Source organism: Stegostoma tigrinum, chromosome 39 (genome assembly GCF_030684315.1).
Source record: "Stegostoma tigrinum isolate sSteTig4 chromosome 39, sSteTig4.hap1, whole genome shotgun sequence".
In the NCBI taxonomy this organism is placed as follows: Eukaryota; Metazoa; Chordata; class Chondrichthyes; order Orectolobiformes; family Stegostomatidae; genus Stegostoma; species Stegostoma tigrinum.
Window position 1 is genome coordinate 5802896 of NC_081392.1, and position 25270 is coordinate 5828165.

The 25270-nt window shown below is 51.1% G+C and overlaps 1 long non-coding RNA gene across 1 annotated transcript in view; it reads right to left on the reverse strand.

Moving 5' to 3' along the window:
• Positions 1-294: 294 nt before the first annotated feature.
• The window catches only part of LOC132206625 (uncharacterized), a 31246-nt gene continuing 6270 nt past the window's right edge, over positions 295-25270 (reverse strand). The window contains exons 2-3 of the long non-coding RNA XR_009443056.1: positions 4849-4961; positions 295-396 (exon numbers count right to left, since the gene is read on the reverse strand). This is a non-coding gene — a long non-coding RNA (uncharacterized LOC132206625). The remainder of the gene's footprint in view (positions 397-4848; positions 4962-25270) is intronic.

Below are 25270 nucleotides of genomic sequence, written 5' to 3' on the forward strand. Positions count from 1 at the left end.
AATGAGAGAGGCTTTATACAATCAGAGTGCTTTAATTGGTCCGGTCCCTACAATGGAACAGGTAATGGAAATGTTACACACAATGTAGATAACGAATAACTAAAGTCTGTGTCAGGTCTCAGTGTACAATATGCTTTTTCATCAAAGCTGCTCAAAGAAAGTTACAATGATGCACAGCAAGAGCCCAGTAACAGTTTAGCATTTCCTGGTGCGTTCTGAAGGAACTCTGGGTTTTGCTTCAGGAGTTCAGAGTTCGTGCGCAGCGCATGAGGAACGACTGCCAGGAGGAAAAGAATGGGAATTGTCTTCGTTGTTAGCATGCTGTCAGTCTGCTGTTTGAAATCCCGCCTCAGCGATTTCTGAGCCGTCACCCCTTCATATTGTTTCTGAGCACCTCTGACATAAAGACACACAGTCAGAGAGTTATACAGCATCAGAACACCTCAGTCCAAGCTGTCCATACCAACCAGATATCCTAAATGAATCAGGTCCAGCATTTGGCCCATATCCCTCTAAACCCTTCCAATTCATAAACCCATCTACATGCCTTTGAAATGTTGTAGCTGTACCAGCCTCCATCACTTCCTCTGGCAGCTCATTCCATACACCTTCTACATGAAAATAACTGCCCCTTAGGTCCCTTTTAAATCCTTCCCCTCTTATTTTAAACCTATGCCCCTCTAGTTTTGGACTCCCCTACCTTAGGGAGAAAGACCTTTGCTACTCACCCTATCCATGACCCTCATGATTTTATAAACCTCTATAAGGTCACCCCTTAGCCTCTGAAGCCCCAGGGAAAATAGCCCCAGCCCATTCAGCCTCTCCCTGTAGCTCAAACCCTCCAACCCTGGCAACATCCTTGTAAATCTTTTCTGAACCCTCTCAAGCTTCACAACATCCTTCCCATAGCAGGGAGACCAGAATTGAACACAATATTCCATAAATGGCCCTAAACAATGTCCTGTACAGCTGCAACATGCCCTCCCAACTCCTATACTGACCAATAAAGGCAAGTGTGCAAAATACCTTCATTACTATCCTGTCTACCTGTGACATTTTCAAAGAACTATGAGCCTACAAATCAGCGTTGAGACATCTCAACTCTCCAAGAGTAAACTAGAGTTCCTGGCACTGGCGAAGTGATGTGGTGATATGAAACACTGCACAGAGGCTGGTCACCCTGTACTTACATGTGCAGAGTACATGGGCTCTGACCAGCCAGCTCAGAGCCAGTCCCTGAACTGCGGAGACCTTCTGAATCTCCTGCTTATATCTGTCAGACAGGACTCCCTGATTGGACCAGGTTTACAGCCCAGTCAGGGATCTCACATTCTACAAGGTCCAGCTGGCCCTGGTAGAAACATGAGGTTCTAGACGTGTTCGCTGAGCCGGTGTTTAGTTACAGACGTTTCGTCACCCTGCTCGGTGACATTATCAGTACAGCTTTGGAGGACTCACTGACAATGCTACGGTGATGCCTGTAATCAAACACACCGGCTCAGCGATCAAGTCTACACCCTCATCCACAATCCTGAGCTACAAACCTTCTCAAAAACATAGAAACATAGAAGATAGGCGCAGGAGTAGGCCATTCGGCCCCTCAAGCCCGCTCTGCCATTCGATCGGCGAGCTCAGTACTCTAATCCCACCCTCACCCCCATCATCCCATTAGCCGCAATGGTTATATCTATCTCCTTTTTGAAAACACAAAGTTTTGACCTGAAACACTTTCTGTGGTAGAGAATCCCACATGCTCCCTGTTCCCTGGGTGAAGACATTTCTCCTTATCTCAGTCCTAAACGGTTCACAAACGGCGACCCCTGGTCCTGGACTCCCCCACCTTCGGGAAAATCCTTTCTGTCCAGCCCTATGAGAACCTTATAGATTTCTAGTCAATCCTCTCTCATTCTTCGAATCTCCAGTGAGTACAATCCTAAGCAATTCAGTCCATCCTCCTGCGTCAGTCCCAGGATTTAGTCTGGTAAACCCTTGCTACACACCCGCTATAGCGAAAGCATCCTTCAAGTGAATTTCCAGTGATAACAGATAAACCTCTTGTTGAATTAAATTAGCTTTATTGTGAAAAGTTTACGAGTTGCCACTTATTGCACCTCCTTAGGCACAAAGGTACCTAGGTACAGACTTTTGAATACAAATTTGTTGGAAAAAAATAGAAAAACAATGAAATAAACATTTCAAAATAACAGCCCTTCCATGATAATGTTGTAAAGAAAAGAAGTAAGAGAGTTTAAGGCAGTCTACACTTAGCCCATTTTATGGCTCTGGGCTCAAGGACCCAACCCCTCTCCAGTTGGAATCCTGGCTGAACCCACTGCAAAAACTGAAGAAAATATTGTATGGATACACAGGCTGACTGAAACACAGGGAGATCTGTTCACAGGAGGGGACATTGCTGGCTAGGCCACCATTTGGTGCCCATCCTTAATTGCCCTTGAGAAGGTGGCAATGAACTGCAGCAGTCACCCCCTCCCTTGGGATGTCAAGGTAAAGTGGCTAAGTCCCAGAGGACCATGGGGCTGCTCTCTCATTAGAGACAGTGAAAACTGACCTGTGAGTGTTCAACCTGAGGTTAGCCACTCCTCAGGCAGGGGGAGAGGATGATAAGGTGGGAGCTTGGAATGTGGATCAACCCAAAATGCCCTTAGGGAGGGAATTCCAGAATTTTGGCTCAGCAACACTGATTTTTTTCCAAGTCAGGATGGTGAGTGGCTCGGAGGGGAATGTTCCAGGAGTGGTGTTCCCATGTATCTGCTGCCCTTGTCCTTCGAGATGGACTTGGTCTTGGATTTGGATTTCTGAGGATCTTTGATGAGTTTCTGGCCCCTGTCTTTTTGCTGTTTGTTGGAGCTTGTTGTGCAGATATTGGGTGCTACTTTTCCAATGTCACAACAGTAAGAATTTGCATTTGTGTAGCACCTTTGAGATACCGACAGGTCTGAACGTGTTTCAAAGAAATGCTGGCAACATTTGAACCAGACATCACGAGGTGATGGTGAGAGAGGACAGTTTGAAGGAATATTTTAAGGGAGACAGAGAGAGAGAGGGAAAGGGTGAGGGGGAAATAGAGGGAGTGACAGCCAGATTGCGGGGAAGGGGAGAGATGGAGAGAGAGAGACAGGGAGAGGCGGAAATGGAGGGAGACAGGGAGAGAAGGAGAGGGAGAGCAGAGAGTAGGAGATGCAGAGAAAGAGAGAGGGGAGGGGGAGACAGTGAGCGAGGGAGAGACAGTAGGAGAGACGGAGAGAGGGATGGTGGAGGGAGGGGGAATGGAAGGAGAGAGAGGGAGGCTGAGAGGGAGAGATGGAGACAGAGGGAGAGAGAGAGGAGGAGAGGGAGAAAGACAGAGACAGAGAGACAAGGAGTGGGAAATGGAAATGGGGAAGGGAGAAGAGGGAGAGGGGAAGAGAGAGAGAGAAAGTAAGAAAATTTTGGAAGGAATGTCACAGCATGTGACCCTGTATGAAAACAATTCAATTATGGTTCATCGACCGAGAAGCACATTGGGCCATCCTTTGGTATTGAACAGTGCTACACAAAGGCAAAGCCCCTTTTCACCCCCTAACAAGGTCAGACGTAGTTAATATTGGGTGAGATAACATGGGGAGTTCCCTTATTCCTAACGCTGCCAGCAGGTGCTGCACAGTGCATTACACTGGAGATGATTGTTGGGTTATTCTCGTTTCGTTCAGGCTTGCTGACAGCTCACTAACAACACCCTCACCCTTTCTAAACCCTGGAAAACAATATCGGCCCTTATTTCAGTCTCGAGGTGTCAGCACTGACTCTGAGTGGATATCTGATGATTCTAGAATCTTCTGTCAATGTAGCACCTACACATGTGCCTGTGAGAGTCACCGTGGGCTGTAAGGAAGGTAAAACTTCACTGAAGCGAAGACCTTCACTTGTTTCTGTTTCCCTCGACTCTCTGAGGCAGTGTAGCCTACACCAGGCCCTTCTCTTTCCAACAGGACTTTTACCTGGTTCCAGATGAACACTTTTTTAAAAAATCCAATGTGAAGTTTACGAAGGTGCAATCAAGGAACAGGATTGGGCCATTCAGCCCCTCAAGGCTGCTCTGCTGTTCAATACGATCATGACTAATGGGATTGTCAGCTTAAATCCCAGTTAACGGGTGGCATGCTGGCTCAGTGGTTAGCATTATTGCCTCACAGTGCCAGGGACCTGGGTCCAATCTGACCCTCAAGTGACTGTCTGTGTGGGCACAACCAAAGATTAGGTGGATTGGCCATGCTACAGTGTCCATGGATGTGCAGGCTAGGTGGGCTAGCCATGGGGAAATGCAGGGGGAGGGGAGGTGGGATCTGCTTGGGATGCTCTTCACAGGGTCAGCACAGACTCAATGGGCTGAATAGCCTGCTTCCACACCTTTCTGATTATTGGAGTTCTAAAGATTCACAACCCTCTGACAGAAAAGGTCTTGGCCTCATCTCTGGCGGAAATCTTTGATTTTTAAATAGTGACCCCTCCCTCCCAACCCCCACCTGGATCCTTCCATAAGAGGGGACACCCTCTCCACATCTACCCTTCAGGTAAAACCCCTCAGGAACCTCTGTTTCACTCGAGCTTATCTCTTATTTTTCTACCCCGTAAAGGGGAACAATGGCCGAGTGGTATTGCTGGACTGTTAACCAAAAGACCCAGATAATGTAGAGGGCCTGGGTTTGAATTCTGCCACGGCAGATGGTGGAATTGAATTCAATAAAAAAAACGAGAACAAAGAGTCTCATGATGAATCCATTGCCGACTGTCAGGAAAAACCTATCTGGGTCACTGCTGTCCTTCAGGGAAGGAAGCTGCTATCCTTACCTGGCCTGGCCTACACGTGACTCCAGACCCACAGCAATGTGGTTGACTCTCGACTGCCCTCTGAGCAATTAGGGATGGGCAATAAATGCTGTCTGGCCAGTGACGCTCTCATCCTGTGAACGAATAAAAAAAAAACAGGATGAAAACTGACTTTCTCTCGAGGGTGAGGCCCCTCACTCCAGAGATTAATCTGGTGAACCTTATGATTGCTCATGGTGTGGAAGCAGGCGATTTGCTTCATTGAGCCCACTACTGAAACACATGCCACCCAGACCCACCTACCCTACCCTCCTGCTGCATTGCCCATGGCTGATCCCCCAAGCCCACACACCCCTGGACACTACGGGGCAATTTAGCATGACCAATCCACCCTAATCTGCACATTAGTGGGCAGTGGGAGGAAACCCACGCAGATAGTCTGTGGAACAGCAACAAACCAGCTCAGCGAGCCAACCAACCACAAGACAGTCACCCGAGGATGGAATCAAACCTGGGCCCCCTGGCGCTCTGAGGCAGCAGTGCCGCCCCACAGGGAGCTCTGAACTGTTCCCAACGCCATCACAATCTTTCCTCCAATAAGACCCCCATCACACCTTTGCCCTGTCCTCTGCAGATCCCTCTGCACCACACTGAGAGCACATTTGCTTTCCCTTCCCCACAGAGATTTCTGTCCCTCACTGCGAGGGGGGATGTAAGAATTTGTAATCGCGATCTTTGGAGATGGAGAGGCTGTTGCTTTGAAGATACCACAAGATTCTGGCTCTGAAAAACTCCAACTCTTACTGCAGACACATCTGAAGCATTTGCAAGTTCATAAGCCCGGTTTATGAGCATATCTTCCACGGCCTATCAAGACCAGGGGTGGGATTTGAACTCAGAACTTCTGGGTCAGAGGTGAGGGCCACTATCCACCTCCCCATATCTGAGTGGCATTGAAGTCTCGTTGCCCTGTCTGAGGACCGTTCTCAGCTCCTTCAGCTTCTGAGACTGAGGTGTGGCCCCCTTTGATGAGGAGACAGGCTATGGGCTTTTCTGCCAACTCCCTGGCAGTGGCTTGCAATTAAGTAGTGCCTTCCAGGGGAAGAATCTTCCCAAGGTACCCCAGAGAAACATGATGAAGCTAAGGAGGAGACATGAAGGTGGGGCAGGGAGGGCAGTGAAAGCAAGAATGTGATCAAACAGGCATAGTTTGAAGAGCATGAGTGGACTGGGGAGGCCGTGTCATTCCAGAGTCTAGACAGCTGGAGGCACTGCAACCCACCTCTGGATGATGGCAGTCAGAGTAGTGAGGGAGGGGTTTGCAGGGGACGGGAGGGCCAAGGATATGTAAGGGCTGAAACTGGGGGCATCAGGAGCGATGATGATGTTGTCTAAAATCTCTTTGCTGGATGGGATCTGAGTGAGTGAGTGTTGGATGTGAGTCTGCCTGGGGAGAGTACAGCAATGGTCAACCAGCTGGAAATGAAATACTCCCAAAAGCTACAAATCTCCAATCAACACGAGGCAGCGACAGATCAGCCAAATCACAAAGGTAGCTTGAGCTGCCATCTTGAATCTTTCCCCATGGAGAAATCCCTGGAAGATTAAATCCTTTATTTTTGAGTAAAATGCTTGTTGGTCTTGATAATGTTGGCAGTCCTGGGGTGTACTTGAACTTGCAGAAGGCTTTTCTGAGACGCCTATTCTTGGGACAGAAGCCTGGGGCTCAATTTGGAGTGACTTTGTGGATTTAAGATCCATTTCTGAGGATGAGAGCTGGAGCCAAGCAATAAAACATAGTGAACCAGTAACATAGTCCCATCACCCTCCCTTTTCATTTAATGTTTTATTTTTAAACACAGTTTGGGCATCCCCTGTGTTTGAGGGTAATTAGGGGCAAGCAACAAACAGAGTCGTTTGTTCAGCCATTTCACAAGGCAATTACAAGTCAAGCCCGTTGCTGTGGGCCTGGAGTCACATGTAGGCCACACCATGTAAAGACAGCAGATTTTCCAGCATATCATTTTATTAATTGTTAGTCCAGATTCCACCCCCCAACCCTACCTCTTTTCAGGATGTGAGGCCAAATTTCCATGAAAGGCTTATTGGTTAATTCCAGCAGGAAGTGAACCTACAACCCAGCCTAAGCTATCAGATCACACAACCCAGCAGCCTTACTGCGAGGCCATATTCCCCATGTGTGCACTGACTCCCTTCCAGCTCATATTCTTCACTCATGACAATCCTCACCTCAGTCCCCCCTTAACACTGTTAAGACACTGTTCAATAACCCATCAAGCATGTTGAGACTGATGCACTAATATGCCCTGATCCGGGTTTTCTTTTCTCTGGCAAGCCCTCCCTGTGGTGAAGGTGCCATATAAATGCATTGTGTTGTTGATATCTGACTTGCTCAGGGAGAATAGCCAATCTGCCAAAGGATCAGCTGACTGCCTATGTGCCTCTAAAACTGTAAGATGTGGGAACAGAACTGGGCCATTCAGCCCATCGAGTTGCCAGTCAGATTGTGGCTGGCCTTAAATCTGATGTCCCACCTTTCCCCTCGATTCCCTGACTGAATAAAAATCTCTCTGCCTCAGCCTTGAATATACTGAATGGCCCAGCCTTGAGAGCCCTCTGCGGTAAAGAATTCCTTAGATTCACTCCGCTCTGCGGGAGGAAAGTCCTCCCCACCTCCATCCTCAATGGGCGACCCCTTATTCTGAGACGATGTCCCTCTGGCCCCAGACTCTCCCCCACAAAGGGAAGCATCTCCCTGTTAAACCCCCCAAGAATTTGACACGTTTCACTAAGGTTGCCTGTCATTTCTACTAAATTCCAATGAGTACAGGGCTAGTCTACTCAAACTCTCCCAATCAGGCAGTCCCCCCAAGGCCCCTATCAGATGGGTGACCCTCAATTGAACTGCCTTCAATGACAGTCTCGATTTCCTACCATGTGCAGCAGAGAGAAATCCTATTGGATTCTTGTCCAAATGGTGGTGTGCCTTTAAGAGATGCTCAGGACAATCAAAGATACATCAATCAACTGTGAGACACAAGTGCAACCCCCCCCCACCACTCCCTCCCCCAGCGCCCCAACTCTCCTTCTCTTGTTTTATCCCCAATATGCTTCATTAATTGACTTTGTTTCTCATGCTTATTGCTCTAGACTTCAGCCTTGCTTCCTCCTCCCCTGTGAATACGGTCAGAGTTTCTCCTTTGTTGTGCTCTGACAGGGGTATAATTGAATGATTAATGTCCCTGCCTTACCCTGTCATTGACTGCTGGTGTTGGCCCTCAGACAAGAGGTTACTGTGGCTAGTCTGACACCGCCTGACCAACAATCCCATCGTTTCTCTTCTCCCCCAACCTCGGTGAGCACCATTGAACCACGCCATCTGTTTACAACCTTCGCCTTTACTTTTAAATCTTGACTTTCCTTTTGAGAATGGGGAGCTTGCTTCCCCAGCAGATATCCCTCACGAATCCACGTTGACCTCATTCTTGGTAGAAAGCAGTTACGTGGTTTTCCAGACCCTGCACTTTGCTGTGAGCAACTCGCAGCGATTTGGTGTCGGATTCCACAAAAGGTTTCTGCACCCAGAATCAACTTGAGGCGAGAAGGGGCACATTCGGCCTGCTCTGTCAGTGCTGGCCCTCTGATTCAGCAATTTTCACGAGTGAACCTGCCTCCCCCCAACACCCTCAGACAGTACATTCCAGATCATAACCCCGCGAGTGAACCTGCCTCCCCCACACTCTCAGACAGTACATTCCAGACCCTAACCCCTCGAGTGAACCTGTCTCCCCCCGACACTCTCAGACAGTACATCCCAGACCCTAACCCCTCGAGTGAACCTGCCTCAGCCCCACACTCTCAGACAGTACATCCCAGACACTAAACCCTCAAGTGAACCTGCCTCACCCCGACACTCTCAGACAGTACATTCCAGACCCTAACCCCTCGAGTGATCCTGCCTCACCCCGACACCCTCAGACAGTACATTCCAGATCCTAACCCCGCGAGTGAACCTGCCTCCCCCACACTCTCAGACAGTACATTCCAGACCCTAACCCCTCGAGTGAACCTGCCTCCCCCCGACACTCTCAGACAGTACATTCCAGACCCTAACCCCTCGAGTGAACCTGCCTCCCCCCGACACTCTCAGACAGTACATTCCAGACCCTAACCCCTCGAGTGAACCTGCCTCACCCCCACACTCTCAGACAGTACATCCCAGACCCTAACCCCTCGAGTGAACCTGCCTCACCCCGACACTCTCAGACAGTACATTCCAGATCCTAACCCCGCGAGTGAACCTGCCTCACCCCGACACTCTCAGACAGTACATTCCAGACCCTAACCCCTCGAGTGAACCTGCCTCACCCCGACACTCGCAAACAAGTACATTCCAGACCCTAACCCCTCGAGTGATCCTGCAACCCCTAAACTCTCAGACAGTACATTCCAGACCCTAACCACTTGAGTGAACCTGCCTCCCCCCCACACTCTCAGACAGTACATTCCAGATCCTAACCACTCGAGTGAACCTGCCTCCCCCACACTCTCAGACAGTACATCCCAGACCAAAACCCCTCGAGTGAACCTCCCTCCCCCACACTCTCAGATAGTACATTCCAGACCCTAACCCCTCGAGTGAACCTCCCTCCCCCACACTCTCAGACAGTACGTTCCAGACCCTAACCCCTCGAGTGAACCTGCCTCCCCCACACTCTCAGACAGTACATTCCAGACCCTAACCCCTCGAGTGAACCTGCCTCCCCCACACTCTCAGACAGTACATTCCAGACCCTAACCCCTCGAGTGAACCTGCCTCACCCCGACACTCTCAGACAGTACATTCCAGACCCTAACCCCTCGAGTGAACCTGCCTCACCCCGACACTCGCAAACAAGTACATTCCAGACCCTAACCCCTCGAGTGATCCTGCAACCCCAAAACTCTCAGACAGTACATTCCAGACCCTAACCACTTGAGTGAACCTGCCTCCCCCCCACACTCTCAGACAGTACATTCCAGATCCTAACCACTCGAGTGAACCTGCCTCCCCCACACTCTCAGACAGTACATCCCAGACCAAAACCCCTCGAGTGAACCTCCCTCCCCCACACTCTCAGATAGTACATTCCAGACCCTAACCCCTCGAGTGAACCTCCCTCCCCCACACTCTCGGACAGTACGTTCCAGACCCTAACCCCTCGAGTGAACCTGCCTCCCCCACACTCTCAGACAGTACATTCCAGAACCTAACCCCTCGAGTGAACCTGCCTCCCCCACACTCTCAGACAGTACATTCCAGACCCTAACCCCTCGAGTGAACCTGCCTCCCCCACACTCTCAGACAGTACATTCCAGACCCTAACCCCTCGAGTGAACTTGCCTCCCCCACACTCTCAGACAGTATATTCCAGACACTAACCCCTTGAGTGAACCTGCCTTCCCCCACACTCTCAGACAATACATTCCAGACCCTAACCCCTCGAGTGAACCTGCCTGCCCCCACACTCTCAGACAGTACATTCCAGACCCTAACCACTCGAGTGAACCTGCCTCCCCCCACACTCTCAGACAGTACATTCCAGACCCTAACAACTCGAGTGAACCTGCCTCCCCCCACACTCTCAGACAGTACATTCCAGACCCTAACCACTCGAGTGAACCTCCCTCCCCCACACACTCTCAGACAGTACATTCCAGACCCTAACCCCTCGAGTGAACCTGCCTCCCCCACACTCTCAGACAGTACATTCCAGACCCTAACCCCTCGAGTGAACCTGCCTCCCCCACACTCTCAGACGGTACTTTCCAGACCCTAACCACTCGAGTGAACCTGCCTCCCCCCACACTCTCAGACAGTACATTCCAGACCCTAACCCCTCGAGTGAACCTGCCTCCCCCCACACTCGCAGACTTTACATTCCAGACCCTAACCACTCGTGTTAACCTGCCTCCCCCACACTCTCAGACGGTACTTTCCAGACCCTAACCACTCGAGTGAACCTGCCTCCCCCCCCAATCTCAGACAGTACATTCCAGACCCTAACCACTCGAGTGAACCTGCCTCACCCCGACACTCTCAGACAGTACATTCCAGACCCTAACCCCTCGAGTGAACCTGCCTCACCCCCACACTCTCAGACAGTACATCCCAGACCCTAACCCCTCGAGTGAACCTGCCTCACCCCGACACTCTCAGACAGTACATTCCAGATCCTAACCCCGCGAGTGAACCTGCCTCACCCCGACACTCTCAGACAGTACATTCCAGACCCTAACCCCTCGAGTGAACCTGCCTCACCCCGACACTCGCAAACAAGTACATTCCAGACCCTAACCCCTCGAGTGATCCTGCAACCCCTAAACTCTCAGACAGTACATTCCAGACCCTAACCACTTGAGTGAACCTGCCTCCCCCCCACACTCTCAGACAGTACATTCCAGATCCTAACCACTCGAGTGAACCTGCCTCCCCCACACTCTCAGACAGTACATCCCAGACCAAAACCCCTCGAGTGAACCTCCCTCCCCCACACTCTCAGATAGTACATTCCAGACCCTAACCCCTCGAGTGAACCTCCCTCCCCCACACTCTCAGACAGTACGTTCCAGACCCTAACCCCTCGAGTGAACCTGCCTCCCCCACACTCTCAGACAGTACATTCCAGACCCTAACCCCTCGAGTGAACCTGCCTCCCCCACACTCTCAGACAGTACATTCCAGACCCTAACCCCTCGAGTGAACCTGCCTCACCCCGACACTCTCAGACAGTACATTCCAGACCCTAACCCCTCGAGTGAACCTGCCTCACCCCGACACTCGCAAACAAGTACATTCCAGACCCTAACCCCTCGAGTGATCCTGCAACCCCAAAACTCTCAGACAGTACATTCCAGACCCTAACCACTTGAGTGAACCTGCCTCCCCCCCACACTCTCAGACAGTACATTCCAGATCCTAACCACTCGAGTGAACCTGCCTCCCCCACACTCTCAGACAGTACATCCCAGACCAAAACCCCTCGAGTGAACCTCCCTCCCCCACACTCTCAGATAGTACATTCCAGACCCTAACCCCTCGAGTGAACCTCCCTCCCCCACACTCTCGGACAGTACGTTCCAGACCCTAACCCCTCGAGTGAACCTGCCTCCCCCACACTCTCAGACAGTACATTCCAGAATCTAACCCCTCGAGTGAACCTGCCTCCCCCACACTCTCAGACAGTACATTCCAGACCCTAACCCCTCGAGTGAACCTGCCTCCCCCACACTCTCAGACAGTACATTCCAGACCCTAACCCCTCGAGTGAACCTGCCTCCCCCACACTCTCAGACAGTATATTCCAGACACTAACCCCTTGAGTGAACCTGCCTTCCCCCACACTCTCAGACAATACATTCCAGACCCTAACCCCTCGAGTGAACCTGCCTGCCCCCACACTCTCAGACAGTACATTCCAGACCCTAACCACTCGAGTGAACCTGCCTCCCCCCACACTCTCAGACAGTACATTCCAGACCCTAACAACTCGAGTGAACCTGCCTCCCCCCACACTCTCAGACAGTACATTCCAGACCCTAACCACTCGAGTGAACCTCCCTCCCCCACACACTCTCAGACAGTACATTCCAGACCCTAACCCCTCGAGTGAACCTGCCTCCCCCACACTCTCAGACAGTACATTCCAGACCCTAACCACTCGAGTGAACCTGCCTCCCCCACACTCTCAGACGGTACTTTCCAGACCCTAACCACTCGAGTGAACCTGCCTCCCCCCACACTCTCAGACAGTACATTCCAGACCCTAACCCCTCGAGTGAACCTGCCTCCCCCCACACTCGCAGACTTTACATTCCAGACCCTAACCACTCGTGTTAACCTGCCTCCCCCACACTCTCAGACGGTACTTTCCAGACCCTAACCACTCGAGTGAACCTGCCTCCCCCCCCAATCTCAGACAGTACATTCCAGACCCTAACCACTCGAGTGAACCTGCCTCCCCCACACTCTCAGACAGTACATTCCAGACCCTAACCCCTCGAGTGAACCTGCCTCCCCCACACTCTCAGACAGTACATTCCAGACCCTAACCCCTCGAGTGAACCTGCCTCCCCCACACTCTCAGACAGTATATTCCAGACACTAACCCCTTGAGTGAACCTGCCTTCCCCCACACTCTCAGACAATACATTCCAGACCCTAACCCCTCGAGTGAACCTGCCTGCCGCCACACTCTCAGGCAGTACATTCCAGACCCTAACCCCTCGAGTGAACCTGCTCACCCCCACACTCGCAGGCAGTACATTCCAGACCCTAACCACTCGAGTGAACCTGCCTCCCCCCACACTCTCAGACAGTACATTCCAGACCCTAACAACTCGAGTGAACCTGCCTCCCCCCACACCCTCAGACAGTACATTCCAGACCCTAACCACTCGAGTGAACCTCCCTCCCCCACACACTCTCAGACAGTACATTCCAGACCCTAACCCCTCGAGTGAACCTGCCTCCCCCACACTCTCAGACAGTACATTCCAGACCCTAACCCCTCGAGTGAACCTGCTCACCCCCACACTCGCAGACAGTACATTCCAGACCCTAACCCCTCGAGTGAACCTGCCTCCCCCACACTGTCAGACTTTACATTCCAGACCCTAACCACTCGTGTTAACCTGCCTCCCCCACACTCTCAGACGGTACTTTCCGGACCCTAACCACTCGAGTGAACCTCCCTCCCCCCCCACTCTCAGACAGTGCATTTCAGACCCTAACCCCTCGAGTGAACCTGCCTCCCCCACACTCTCAGACAGTACATTCCAGACCCTAACCCCTCGAGTGAACCTGCCTCCCCCCTACACTCTCAGACAGTACATTCCAGACCCTAACCACTCGAGTGAACCTGCCTCCCCCACACTCTCAGACAGTACATTCCAGACCCTAACCACTCGAGTGAACCTGCTTCCCCCCACACTCTCAGACAGTACATTCCAGATCCTAAGCCCTCGAGTGAACCTGCCTCCCCCCACACTCTCAGACAGTACATTCCAGAAACTAAGCCCTCACAGTATCAGCAGGTTTTAACTCTTGTTGTTTCGATTATTAATGACGTTAAATCTGTCTCCTCAATTCTTTCATGATGTTTAACTTCTCAAGGATTCTGTCTGATCTCACAGCGTTTCACACTTCTGTCAAATCCAGATGGCCTCTGGGTCCGAGTTGCCTGGCATTCGTGGAAAAAATATTGGCAGGAATGGATGTCCACTCAGGTGGGGGTAACCGTGGAGACCCCTTGAATTGTGCGCGTCCTCATGTTCCAGAGTTTCCAGGGAATTCTGGATGAGTTAGAAGCCTCTAACACAGTGACAGGGCCACCTCCTTCCCCAACCCCACCTCTCACCTTTTGGCAATATTCTGTAAAACCTCACCGTGGGCTGTGGGCATCACTGGCAAGGCCAGCATTTGTTGCCCATCCCTAACAGCTTTTGAACTGAATGGCTTGCTCAGGCTGTTTCAGAGGCCAAGAGTCACTGACGTTGACATGGGTCTGAAGTCATGTGTAGGCCAGACTGGGTACAGGACAGATTTCCCTTCCTAAAGGGCCTGGAAATGTGTTAGACGGTGGGCAGGTTTACTTTGGCATTCGAGAGGGTAAGTTAAATAGAAACAGCATGCTGTATCATGGGGGGAAAAGGCAGGAGCTTGGCATTGAGGCAGGGGGCCAGTATCGAAGCGATGGGCTGAACCGCCTCGAGGTCATGTGGGCAGGCTGCCTTACCATGACAATTGACACAAAGTCACCTTTGGTTCAGCTTCTTTTGGATTGAAATTTCGCCGTTGTTTGGCGTTTGACACCATGCCCCAAAACTGTGAGGCAAAGCCTACTGGTTTGTTGACACCTCTGCTCTCCCAGCAGGCCCCAGGCCTTCCCCTGGTCAATAAATAGTGGCCTGATAATGATGTGTGTTAGGGAGGCCACTCAGTCCCTCAGCTTCACACTGGATTCTGAAAGGGAGGAGCATTGGATAGACCACAGACCCTTCACTGCCTTCCCCCCGACTTCACCCCTAGGCCTCAGGAAGGGCATGTTGGTGAGAGTGTCACAAATTCAACCAATTTAACCGATAAAGAGTCAGTTTTACAGCCCGCACTCGTGTTCCCTTATGTCAGGGGTACTTGAGGTATTTATGCTGATTAAAGGGTCAGACAGCAAGATTTACCACCAATGGGGGAGCACAAAACAATAACTTTAACATTAAAGTGAGGTCATTCAGGCAGCATGGAGTCGAACAGCACAGAGACAGGCCCTTTGGTCCAACCATCCATGCCTACCTGATATCCTAAATTAGGGTGTTTAGACTGAGGGTCTGCTCGAAATGTGGCCTCTGAGGGTTGTTTGGTATTGTTGTGGCAAGGGTTATTAAGAGCTATGGAGCTCAAGTGGGACAGTGGAGTCAAGCGACTACTCCAAGCTCTAATGGAATGGTGGAACAGCCTTGATGGGCTGAATGGCCTCATCCTGGCCCTTTAAGGAGTAGCTAAGACCATGGCCCACTCCTGCCAAGTAAAGGTGGAACAATTTAATTCAGCCAGAATTGAATGCCTTGTCGCAAAATTGTCAAGTCTCTTTGAGTGGCTAGAGTCCGTCCGTTGCCTGCTCAGCCATCTCTGTGTCTGCTGGTCTCCAATCTTCTCAGTTCTTGATATTTTAGCACCCTTTAATAATCCATTCATGGGCCATGGGGATCGCTGTCTGGGGAAACACTCACTCCCCATCCCTAATTGCCCCCCTGAGAAGGTGTTGGTGAGTTGCCTTCTTGAACTGCTGCAGTCCATGTGATTGTACATTGAGCACAGGAACTGGGAGGGTCATGTTGCAGCTGTGCAGGACAGGACATTGGTTGGGTCACTTTTGGAATCGTGTGTTCTGTTCTGGTCTCCCTGCTGTAGGAAGGATGTTGTGAAACTTGAAACGGTTCAGAAAAGATTTATGAGCATGTTGCCAGGGTTGGAGGGTTTGAGCTACAGGGAGAGGCTGAATAGGCTGGGACTATTTTCCCTGGAGTGTCAGAGGCTGATAGAGGTTTATAAAATCATGAGGGCATGGATAGGGTGAGTAGCTAAGCTTTTTTCCCCAGGGTAGGGAGAGACCAAAACTAGAGGGACATAGGTTTAAGGTGAGAGGGGAAAGATTTAAAAGGGACCTGAGGGACAACTTTTTCACACAGAGGGTGGTGCGTGTGTGGAACGAGCTGCCAGAGGAAGTGGTGGAGGCTGGTACAGTTACAACATTTAAAAGGCATCTGGAAATGTATATGGATAGGAAGGGTTTAGAGGGATATGGGCCAAATGCTGGCAAATGGGACTGGATTAATTTAGGATATCTGGTCAGTCTGGATGAGTTTGGCCGAAGGGTCTGTTTCTATGCTGGACAGCTCTATCACTCAATGTACAGTAGATGGACCCACAATACCATTAGGGAGGGAATTCCAGGATTCTGACCCAGCGGCACTGAAGGAACAGCGATATATTTCCAAGTCAGGATGGTGAGTGGCTCGGAGGGGACCTTGCAGGGGCTGGTGTCCCCATGTATCTGCTGCCCTTGTCCTTCTACATGGAAGTGGGTCGTGGATTTGGAAGGTGCTGTCTGAGGATCTTTGGGGAATTTCTGCAGGGTATCTTGCAGATGGTACACACTGCTGTGACTGAGTGTTGGTGGGGGAGGGAGGGGAAATGGAAGGTGATTGATGGGGTGTTAACCCGAATGGGCTGGTATTGAATGTCTTGAGTTTAAAGGCACTTCCAAAGTTGTAAAGGGTTAGAAAGATATGAGAAATGCAAGTTGTTCAGTGGCCGTTGAGCCCGGGGTTTGGTAGCTAGGACAGTGTCAATGGAAGACCAGGCAGAGCTCTCCAAGGCTGTATGGCTGGTCGTGTGAGAGTCAAAATGAAGAGATGTTGGAACAAGTCTTAGGTTCGACACAATGCAGATGTAATTGCAAACAGGGTGTAACGGGGAAGGGTCAAAGGAGAACGGACAGAACACAGCACGGATTTGGAAAGTAGGAGTGAATGGAAACTTGCATTCTTACTAATCCACACCTATCTACAGCGACCCTTCCAAATCTACAACCACTTCCATGTAGAAGGATATGGAAACACCACCCCTTCCAAGCCACTCGCCATCCCAACTCGGAAGAATATCGCTGCTCTTTCACTGCCGTTGTTTCAAAATCCTGGAATTCCCTCCCTAAGGGCATTGTGGGTCAACCTACAGCACATGGACTACAGTGGTTCAAGAAGGCAGCTCACCTCCACCTTCTCCAGGGGGCAATTAGGGACGGGAAAGAAATGCTGGGCCCTGCCAGTGACGCCCACATCCCATGAACGAATAAAAATACATGAATTAGGAGGCCATTCAGCCCTTCAAGACTATTCTGCCATTCGGAGATCTGAGTTGTTTGGGTTGCATATTCCGCATCCCCATTAAACCTTTCTTAACGAGAATCTAACCACCTCTGCATAATCTTTACCCCTGACCCCACAGGATTTGTGAGCAGAGATAATGGGAACTGCAGATGCTGGAGAATCCAAGATAAAAAAGTGTGAAGCTGGATGAACACAGCAGGCCAAGCAGCATCTTAGGAGCACAAAAGCTGACGTTTTGGACTGAGACCCTTCATCAGAAAAGGGGGATGAGGTGAGGGTTCTGAAATAAACAGGGAGAGAGGGGGAGGTGGACTGAAGGTGGATAGAAGAGGAGATAGGTGGAGAGGAGAGCATGGGTGAGGAGGTAGGGAGGGGATAGGTCAGTCTGGGGGGGACGGACAGGCCAAGGGGGCGGGATGAGGTTAGTAGGTAGGAAATGGGGGTGCAGCTTGAGGTGGGAGGAGGGGATAGGTGAGAGGAAGAACAGGTTAGGGAGGTGTGGATGAGCTGGGCTGGTTTTGGGATGCAGTGGGGGAAGGGGAGATTTTGAAGCTTGTGAAATCCACATGATACCATTGAGCTGCAGGGTTCCCAAGCGGAATATGAGTTGCTGTTCCTGCAACCTTCGGGTGGCATCATTGTGGCACTGCAGGAGGCCCAGGATGGACATGTTGTCTGAGGAATGGGAGGGGGAGTTAAAATGGTTCGCAATTGGGAGGTGCAGTTGTTTGTTGCGAACCGAGCGGAGGTGTTCTGCAAAGCGGTCCCCAAGCCTCCGCTTGGTTTCCCCAATGTAGAGGAGGCCACACCGCGTACAGTGGATGCAGTATACCACATTGGCAGATGTGCAGGTGAACATCTGCTTGATGTGGAAAGTCATCTTGGGGCCTGGGATGGGGGTGAGGGAGGAGGTGTGGGGGCAATTGTAGCACTTCCTGCGGTTGCAGGGGAAGGTGCCGGGTGTGGTGGTGTTGGAGGGGAGTGTGGAGCGGGCAAGGGAGTCATGGAGAGAGTGGTCTCTCCGGAAGGCAGACAAGGGTAGGGATGGAAAAATGTCTTTGGTGGTGGCGTCGGATTGTAGATGGCGGAAGTGTTGGAGGATGATGCGTTGGATCTGGAGGTGGGTGAGGTGGTATGTGAGGACGAGGGGGCCCCCTTGGCCTGCTGTGCTCATCCAGCTCCACACTGATTTGTGAGCAGCTTATTCATTCGGAGTGCTGCTTTGTGATACAGGGCGATGCCAACAGGGTGGGTTCAATTCCCACACCAAATGAGGTTAAGAACTCTCCTCTTGTCTGAGGCTTGGTAACCCTCAGGTTAAACCACCACGAGTCACCTCTCTACCAAATGAGAGAGCAGCACTAAAGCCTGGCAACATGCTTTTGATGCTGCCTGGTTGTTCGGGGACCCTCCCAGCGCCAGGTTTGTCCTCATTACCTGTGTCTGGGTGACCTTCCCACCCACGTCACTGGCATTCCCCCTTTTGGGGCCTAAACATCAGGGAGCACGACCCCAAAAGGGGGCCCAGAAATAGCAGCAGGTGAGCCAACTCCCTGGAGTTAACTTGTTCTCAAGGAGACAGACCATTTCAGAGCTTCATGGCTGGACATGGTCAGGGAAGGGACCTTCACTACCATAGCTCCTGTCATGATCTCAGCTCAGAAAGCATGTTATGGCCAAACAATTCTTCCGAAGGTTGGGCTGCCGAAGTGACGTAGGGAATGTGGTGGGCGGTACTGATCAGCAAGATCCCTCAAAACCCAAGCGCCCCAGCGACCGGGCAACACGTGTACAAATCATGCAGGATGCAGTGACAAATCTCTATCAAGAACTGAAGCCCAAAATCTCCATAGAAACAGTGGCCAAGGTGGCCTCAGTACGGACAGGAGGAGGTGGTGAGAGGCCCTGGCCAACAATATAGGCCACAGAGTACAACGTGGGCCACAGAGTACAATCTGGGCCATGGCCGATAATGCAGGCCACAGAGTACAACACACACCACAGAGTACAACGCAGGCCACAGAGTACAACACGGGCCACAGAGTACAATGCGGCCACGGAGTACAACACACACCACAGAGTACAACGCAGGCCACAGAGTACAACACGGACCACAGAGTACAACACGGACCACAGAGTACAACGTGGGCCACAGAGTACAACGCAGGCCACAGAGTACAACACGGGCCACAGAGTACAACACGGGCCACAGAGTACAACACGGACCACAGAGTACAACGTGGGCCACAGAGTACAACGCAGGCCACAGAGTACAACACGGGCCACAGAGTACAACACGGGCCACAGAGTACAATGCGGCCACGGAGTACAACACGGGCCACAGAGTACAACACGGGCCACAGAGTACAACACGGGCCACAGAGTACAATGCGGCCACGGAGTACAACACACACCACAGAGTACAACGCAGGCCACAGAGTACAACACGGGCCACAGAGTACAATGCGGCCACGGAGTACAACACACACCACAGAGTACAACGCAGGCCACAGAGTACAACACGGACCACAGAGTACAACGTGGGCCACAGAGTACAACGCAGGCCACAGAGTACAACACGGGCCACAGAGTACAACACGGGCCACAGAGTACAACACGGACCACAGAGTACAACGTGGGCCACAGAGTACAACGCAGGCCACAGAGTACAACACGGGCCACAGAGTACAACACGGGCCACAGAGTACAATGCGGCCACGGAGTACAACACGGGCCACGGAGTACAACACGGGCCACAGAGTACAATGCGGCCACGGAGTACAACACGGGCCACAGAGTACAACACGGGCCACAGAGTACAACGTGGGCCACAGAGTACAATGCGGCCACGGAGTACAACACGGGCCACGGAGTACAACACGGGCCACAGAGTACAATGCGGCCACGGAGTACAACACGGGCCACAGAGTACAACGTGGGCCACAGAGTACAATGCGGCCACGGAGTACAACACGGGCCACAGAGTACAACACGGGCCACAGAGTACAATGCGGCCACGGAGTACAACACGGGCCACGGAGTACAACACGGGCCACAGAGTACAATGCGGCCACGGAGTACAACACGGGCCACAGAGTACAACACGGGCCACAGAGTACAATGCGGCCACGGAGTACAACACGGGCCACAGAGTACAACGTGGGCCACAGAGTACAACACGGGCCACGGAGTACAACACGGGCCACAGAGTACAATGCGGCCACGGAGTACAACACGGGCCACAGAGTACAACGTGGGCCACAGAGTACAACACGGGCCACAGAGTACAACGTGGGCCACAGAGTACAACACGGGCCACAGAGTACAACACGGGCCACAGAGTACAACACGGGCCACAGAGTACAACACGGGCCACAGAGTACAACGTGGGCCACAGAGTACAACGCAGGCCACAGAGTACAACACGGGCCACAGAGTACAACACGGGCCACAGAGTACAATGCGGCCACGGAGTACAACACGGGCCACGGAGTATAACGCGGGCCACGGAGTACAATGCAGGCCACAGAGTACAATACGGGCCACAGAGTACAACACGGGCCACGGCCTACATTACAGGCCGACACCTCGCAAAGAGAAAACCAACACCGAGACGTGAGCAGGAGAGAACAAATTCCGGCCAGAATTGGTAAAAGTGGGCTTTTTATTTTAAAAAAGAATGTCTTTACTTGGTGGCATTTTCAATTTTCACTTTGATGCCTTCACCAACCCTCCGTCCAAAGATTCTCAACAAAAAAAATGCATGGCTCGCGAAATGAAAGCAAAGATATAAATTAAACGATATAACCGAGCTCCTCGGAGACTCTCTCTAGGGAAATGGGTCCGAGAGCATTATCATCTGCGACAAGAACAGTTTGGGCTGAAGCAAATGCTTTTTCTGCGCCGGTTGGCCACGAGTAGTCAGCAGCCCCTGGCTGTCAAGCGGAGTAGGCCGGGGATGATAAATGAGCCAAGCTGCGGTGGCAGAAGGCTGAGGGAGTGGGAAAATGGGGCCATTTATCATCGCTTGACATGTGTCACTCAGCCACCTTGCTCTCAACTGAATGGGCAACTCGTAATTTTCTCCTTTCCTCAAAGTAAGTAATTCTTAAACGTGATTGCCTCACATTGTCTCTCCCCAGAGAGGCAGCCAGCCCCTACCCCCTCACCCTCCTGCCTGTTGACCCTGAATTGCTAAACAGGGTGAAAAATAGGAGGAACTTAAAAGATCACAGCCGCACCACACAACAAAATTGCCCTGTCCCCTGGTCTCCCCTGGGGAGAAGGGACAGTAACCCTCCTCCCAGAAATACAACTTTAATTAGATTTAATCATGTTTTTGCCAGGCCTTGGAAACCTAATGTGAGGCATTTGAAATGAAAGTTGATTTTTCTATGAACAGATCCCGCCTCGTGTTCTAGAGGTCGGGGCGGGGGGGCGGGGTCTTTGTTTTGTTTCACCGCTTTTAGCCTTTACCGCAATTGTTTGTTGAAATCATTTAAGGAGCAGGCGTTGCGACGTTGTTAATAAATTCACTGATGGGAGTTGGGCTGCTGTGTCTAAGCCAGTGTTTGCTAAATCCCACCAACATCCCCCGCCTCACCCCAATTCATCCTACAGGAGGGGGTGCTGGGTAATGTTGCCCCTAAGCCAGGATGGCACTCTGCACAAGTCCATCACTGTGTCAACGAATGGCCTCCACACAGCGTTCCAAGCACCGGGAATGAAAACATTACAGGGAATATTGGCGCTGTCTCCTTGCAGTCTGTGTCAGTGCCCTTAGGGAGGGAATTCCAGGATTTTGACCCAGCGATAAGGAGGAACGGCGATATATGTCCAAGTCGGGATGGTGAGGGCTTGGAGGGGAACATGCAGGGGGTGGTGTTCCCCTGTATCTGCTGCCCCTGTCCTTCCAGATGGAAGTGGTCGTGGGTTTGGAAGGTGCTGCCTGAGGATCTTTGGTGAATTTCTGCAGGGCATCTTGTTGATGGTACACACTGCTGCTACTGAGCATTGGTGGTGGCGGGAGTGAATGTTTGTGGATGTGGTGCCAATCAAGCGGGGCTGCTTTGTCCTGGATGGTGTCGAGCTTCTTGAGTGTTGTTGGGGTTGTCCCCATCCAGGGTCAAGTGGGGAGTGTTCTGTCACACTCCTGACTTGTAGATGGTGGGGCAGGCTTTGGGGAGTCAGGAGGGGAGTTACTTGCTGCAGGATTCCTAGCTTCTGACCCGCTCTTGTAGCCGCTGTGTTAATGTGGTGAGTCCAGTTGAGTTTCCGGTCAACGGTAGCCCCAGGATGTTGGTAATGGGGTATTCAGTGATGGTAACACCATTGAACACCAAGGCCCAATGATCTGTTCTAATAAGGCAGTCATTGCCTGGCCACTGCATGGCTCAACTGTCTAACAGTTACACTGCCTGCCTGATTCATAATCTATGCAATACCCAACATTGGTCCTTGTCTCCTCGCACAGAATCCACAGTGGTAATCCCGCACCATTCACCAGCACTGACCCACTCAGCTCGGCGAGGCCAGGATCCCACAGCGAGCCGGGCACACAGGGTAAGCAAGGGCTCTCACTGAGTGAGGTGCAGTTGGGTGTGGGCATTGTCCCTTTGGGGGAAGGTAGAGCCATATGGTGGTGGTTCCCAATGCTGGAGCTCGGTTTTCACAGACAAGGAGGTTCATAGAAGCATACAGCTGTTCATAGAATCACAAAAGCAGACCATTCTCCCTGCAGGGTCTGAACTGATTCCCTGAATGAGGAAATTAGGCAGCACTATGTCTCCTCCTCGTGCTGCATGTTGGTCCACTCGAGATAAAAGTCTCATTTCCTTTTGGACCCTATCTCCACTGCACTCCACTCAGCCACAGACTGCACCAAATTTCATTTACAAATCACAGAATCCTTACAGTGTGGAACAGGGCCATTCATTCAGGCCACTGAGTGTGCACTGACCTTCCGAAGAGACCCAGACCCAGCCCTATCCCTGTAACCCTGCATTTCCCACAGCCAGTCCACATTAACCCGCATATCTTTGGGACTGTGGGAGGAAACCCACACAGACACAGGGAGAACATGTAAACTCCACACAGACAGTCACCCAAGGGTAGAATTGAGCCCAGGTCCCTTGCGCTGTGAGGCAGCAGCGTGAACCACTGAACCACTGTGCAGCCCCCAATGTCTTCATTGAAGACCATTCTTCAGGTCTTGTTTTGGAGTAGACTGTTTTGTTCCTTGTACTCACTCTAGTGTTTAATAAAGATGTTAATTGATCTGATTGAGGCCTCACACTCACATTCCAGCCTGCTTCCGATAACTTTTGACTCCTTTCCTGGCAACAAAATTCTCCTCAGTTCCAGTGTAAATGGGACATTTGTAATTTTTAAAGTGTGTCCCCAGTTCTCGTCTCTCCTGCAACGGGAAACATCCACCTGGTCAGCTCCCCTCAGGATCCTTTATTCTTCGATAAGACCTCCTATGACATTTCTAACTCCATTGGATACAGACTCAGGCCGTCCAAACTTTCTCTCATAGAATAACCCCCTCATCCCAGGAATCGCTGGACTGTTAATCCAGAGACCCGGGTAATGTTCTGGGGGCCTGGGTTCGAATACTGTTGAGGCAGATGGTGGAATTTGAACTGAATAACAAAAATATCTGGAATTAAGAGCCTCATGATGACCGTGTATCCATTATCGATTGTCGGGAAAAACCCATCGGGTTCACTCATGTCCTTTAGGGAAGGAAGCTGCCATCCTTACCTGATCTGGCCTACATGTGACTCCAGACCCACAGGAATGTGGTTGACTCTCAACAGCCCTCTGGGCAATTAGGAGTGGGCAATAAGTGCTACCTGGTCAGCGACGCCCTCATCCATGAATGAATACATCAGTCAAGTGAACTTTCTCTGAACTGAACTGAATACTTCTATTGAATTGAATTAGCTTCATTGTCCCATGAACTCATGTGAGTGGCTCAGAGGTTAGTACCGCTGCCTCACGGCGCCAGGGACCCGGGTTCGATTCCACCCTCGGGCAACTGTCTGTGTGGAGTTTGCACGCTCTCCCTGTGTCTGCGTGGGTTTGCTCCGGTTTCCTCCCAAGGTCCAAAGATGAGCAAGTTCGGTGAATTAGCCATGCTAAATTGCCTTGGATTAAGTGTGTCTGGGTGAGATGCTCTGAGGGTCAGCGTGGACTTCTTGGGCCTGTTTCCACACTGTGGGGGTTCTCGGAGTGCAGTGAAATGTTTACAAATCACCACTTACTGCTCCATCTTAGGCATAAAGGTACCTGGGTGTGGGCTGTTCAGTACCATTTCTCAGGAAAATTAATTAGACGAACAAAAAAAACTCAGCGTTACAAATCTTCGGAATAAATTAGTTTATATCCTTTCTTTAATAAGGAGTCCACACAGCACACACAGTACACTAGATGTGGTCTCAATGACGGTCTATACAATTTCAGGAGAACATTCTGACTTTTCTATTAAAACACAGAACTGCGGATGCTGAACATCTGAAACAAAAACAGGAATTGCTGGAGAAATTCAGCGGGTGTGGCCGCATCTGTGCAGATGGAGAGAAAAGTTAATGCTCTGAGTACAGTGACTTCATCAGAACCAATAGCAGGTCAGAAAAAAGTGAAGATGAAGTCTTGGGGGGGGGGGGAGGTGTAGGGGATAGATGCGCAGACAGGTGGAGACACAGCCCAGAGTGAGAAAGAGAGCTATGAGAGGGGTAGGAAAATCAAGTTATTATTATAGTAGACCTGAATAAGAATTAGTGAGAGCTAGGAACAGGTTGAGTATGTGTAAAATTGTGGGGGGCATGGATGGGGTCAATAGTCAAGGCCTTTCTCCCCCAGAGTAGGGGAGTCTGAAGCTACAGGGTGTACGTTTAAGGTGAGAGGGGAAAGATTTTAAGAAGGGTCTGGCAGCATCTGTGAAGAAACAAAAATCAGAGTTAACTCTTTGGGTCACCTGACCCTCAGAACT